This window comes from Pollicipes pollicipes, unplaced genomic scaffold (assembly GCF_011947565.3).
Source record: "Pollicipes pollicipes isolate AB1234 unplaced genomic scaffold, Ppol_2.1 Scaffold_5724;HRSCAF=6776_pilon_pilon_pilon, whole genome shotgun sequence".
Lineage (NCBI taxonomy): Eukaryota > Metazoa > Arthropoda > Thecostraca > Pollicipedomorpha > Pollicipedidae > Pollicipes > Pollicipes pollicipes.
Genome location: NW_023596746.1, coordinates 53,791,647 through 53,795,605, shown reverse-complemented (window position 1 = coordinate 53,795,605; position 3,959 = coordinate 53,791,647). Strand labels below are relative to the sequence as shown.

The window sequence follows — 3,959 nt, the reverse complement described above, 5'->3', positions numbered from 1 at the left end:
GAGCCAGCGAACCCTCAAGAGCTCAAGGCCGCCTTCAGACTTGAGCGGGGACGCACCACCGTCGACATGATCGATTACTGCAGCAGGTTCAGCTCTTGCGCATCCTGGCCGCCAGACGATCCGTCTGAACCAATGTTTTGGTCACAATTTGACGGGTGTGGCACGGATGTACAACTTCTAAGTGTTCTTTACCTTTCCGCCGACGATGCTTAGCGGAGGGAAGAGCGTCGGCTTAGGTCTGTAATGAGGACCGGCTAATCAGCTGACGAAACGTCTCTGCCAGGCAGGGTAAATCACGCCAACGACAGGTTTTGTGGTCCTCATGACGCCATCGGTAGAAATGTGAAAATTGGACTTTTTTACTTATCACATCCCAAGGACTCACAAGCTTTTTATGATGACAACATTAAAAGCCAAGCAGGTATTCGTAATGGCACGTGTCCTGCATCCTACTGATGACGCCACTGGGACGGACGAATCAATCATCAGTTGAAAACTTCCAATGGGACGCGTTTTTCGGCTGTGTTTTCCCGCTGCTCACGACGTTCCTGGGAACTGTTACGGTGTACGTGCATCTACCTACGTACTCGTGGTTGACATTCTTGTGGTGGTGCCATTTGAAAAACAAATGAATTAAAAAATGCGCTGCCTTTTACCTGCTGCTTGTGACGTTACGTGACACGAGTTATGGTCTGCGTTTCGTATCAAAAAGGGAATCTGATAATGTCGGAAAACCACCTTTCCCAGCAGGCTTCCTCAAGAAACTGCTGCAAGAAGTGCCACGTGATCCATGAACAAACCGCATTCAGGCATGTCTACACTGAGTTGGCAATGGGGCCGGAGAAAGGCATGAACTGACTTAACGTTTTCGGTTACCGGCATTATCTGTCTCTAACAAACATTCCAAAATAGTGTCCATCGGTGCAACCACTGGCGGACACCATTTTGACACAATTTAGATAGCAATGGTTTCTCCTGGACTTGAAACGCGGGTTCCGTGAGTGTCATGGCATCCCCACCATTAGCCACTTTCTGAGAATGTAGAGCATGAGCGTTATGGCAATGGATGGGGAGAACCGACTGCAATATGGCTATGAGCACCCTCATTTTCTGAGACGTTCCTCCGACTATGTATCCGGTGCCAACACCGCACCTTGTCTTACATTTGCAGCTCAATTCTTCCATTTACCTTCCAGCCGCCTGCTATGAACTCTCCAATTTCAATGCGTGACAGTTGCTTTTCTGCGTTTGGAAACGACTGCGGGGTGTTAAAAATCATTCCCGAACAAAACGGCTTTTGGGTGAGTTCACCTCGAGTTAATAACATGGCCGTTGAAGGACATAATCGCAGTTTTTATCTTTCGGCCGTCAGCCTTATCTACTTATTTTAAGTGTGTCGATATCGTTTCAGTCGATGCAACCAATAACACAATTTTAAGAATATGCAGCTAATTTCCCTCATGTCATGGAGAAAAGAGCCTTATCATTTCTGAACAAGGTGTCATTCCACTAAGCCAATCCCGGCTTACCAAAAGAGTCGTTCATAGGCATAAGCGGACTCTTTACATTTCGGCCGCTAGCATCATCTGATCAGGTCTGCACACGACCACGGCCTACGAGCACATACAGCGTGCATTGAAGCCGGAGCAGCACCTAGCCGCCTGCGAAATGAACAATTGTTATTTTGCAGCCATAGGCCACATTGCATATTTGCAGCCACATTGCAGCCATATACCTCCCATGAAGTGTGTCTATCTGACAAATGAAGGACAATGGCTACACATGGCAAAGCAGAGGGATTAAAACATCTTACGGTGATTTGCCTATGGCTTCTATTCGAGAGGAAGGTTCGAGTGCGATGGCATTTCCACTTTCTGAGAATGTAGAGCATGAAACTTATGGAATTTGATGGGAAGAATCGCCAATAATATGACTATGGGCACCCTCCGTTAATGAACCGTTCATCCGCGTATGCTGCGGGTGCCAGCGGCAGACCTTTTATCACCTTGGCAGCCAAGCTCTTCAACTTACCTTACGGCCACCTGCTTTAAAATATCCGATTGCATCGCATGGCATAGCTTTGCTGCATTTGGAAAATGCTGCAAGGTGTCCCAAATAATTCCTGAACGTGATGCCACTAACGTGACTTGGCTTCTGGGATCCATTTTAAAAAATAGGGATATGGCTGGGGCCTGCGATTAACATTGATTGGGGCCCCTTGAGTCAACTAGCGGCTTACTGTGTCGGCCAGACACTCACCGTGACGTACAGTGAAACACCGTTTCATGGTATATGCATGTCGCATACACACATTGTTGCGGACTCGCGTGCGGTCAGGTATTGCACCGGCCCAAACACACGCTGTCGTTTCGTGTCCTATAAGTCGTGGTGCTCCGCGGCAATAATCGGCTGAGGCTAGAGTGCTGTTATGGCCCTGACCACGATGCTCGAATTTCACATCAGCACATGTTTCATGGTATCTGCACATAGCCACATACACAGCTTGTTTCAGTATCGTTTACGGTTACATATGACGTCGGCTTTAACGCACGTTGTTGCGATGTGCCCAGTAGGTCGTGATGCTCCCCGGGCACGACCTGCTAATGATGGGATATTTCAGTTGCTCTTTTAAACAAAAATGGTCTCCGGTTATGACCGCTCCGATGAAAACTATACTGCAGCGTTTGATATGGACAGACCATGCTGGCGGCCGAAACGTAAAGAGCTGTGTTTTAAGCCTATCACCGGCCATATTGGTAACTCCCGTTCTATTGCGTGCTTGATTGGATGTGTGCCGCTTTTCCGCGTGTTGCATATGACCGTTGGATTTGATTTTTCAGGTAGACACACCTTTCATAGTATACACATTTAGCCACATGCACACCGTGTTTCACGCTCGAAGGCGTGTGGGTATTGCGAAGGCCTTAACGCACGCTCTGGCTATGTGCCCAATATGCCGTGATGCTGCCCGTGAAAAGCTAACGGGGGGCTAGAATATTTCAGATCTGGTTTAAACAGCTTCAGAATGATGTCCGTTAGCCGTTTGCACCGACGGAAACTATACTGAAACGTTTGAAATCGACAAATGATGCTGGCGGCCGAAACGTAGAATTCGCTTTACGCCAATCATCGGCCCTTTTGGTAACTCCGAGTGGGCGCAACCGAATGACGTGTTGTTCAGGAAGGATGAGTCCACTGTCTCCATGATGATAGCGAAATTGTATGCATAGTAATAAAATGGTGCTGCTAGTGATATCATCGATTTAAACTATACTGACACGTTTGAAATGGACAGATAATGGTGGCGGCCGAAACGTAAAGAGTCTGCTTATGTCTACCAACGGCCCCTATTGGTAGCATCGATTGGGCTGATTTAAACGCAAGTTTACTCATGAATCCTTTGGACCTCCAGCACTTTCCAAATGTAGCAAGGTTAGGTCATGGAGTTAAATTGAACATTTCATGGAAGCGGTCGTAATGGAAATGAGTATTGGTTCGAAGTGGTGATTTGGCGACCGGCGCTACCAGCCAGAAGTGGACTTTCTAATTCCTTTTCCTGCACTGATGTAGTGTTTTCTCTGTTTTGTAATGGCATATATGAGTAACCACATACAAATCTTGTATCAGGCTCGCGGGCGGTTGGGTACTGTGTTGGCCTTAATGCACGCTGTGGCGTTGTGTCCAATAGGCCATGGTGGGCCCGGAAAATAATCTCTCGAGGCTACAACGCTTTCAGGGTCCCGACAATGATACATGAACGTTCAGATCACACACACGTTCTATGGTACATTGCATAGAGAAAACAAGCGAGTTTGGCAGGCGGGATGTTAGAATTTCGAATAACTGGGCACTGGGCCTGTTATAGCGACGTCTGAAATATTCTAGCTCCGGTTAGCTTTTCACGGGCAGCACCACGGCCACTGGAGCACATGGCCAGAGCGTGTGTTAAGGCCTCCGTA

General features: G+C 47.7%; 1 pseudogene; it reads right to left on the bottom strand.

Moving 5' to 3' along the window:
* Positions 1-1,582: 1,582 nt before the first annotated feature.
* LOC119103204 (lambda-crystallin homolog) overlaps positions 1,583-3,959 on the bottom strand; it is a 10,271-nt pseudogene continuing 7,894 nt past the window's right edge.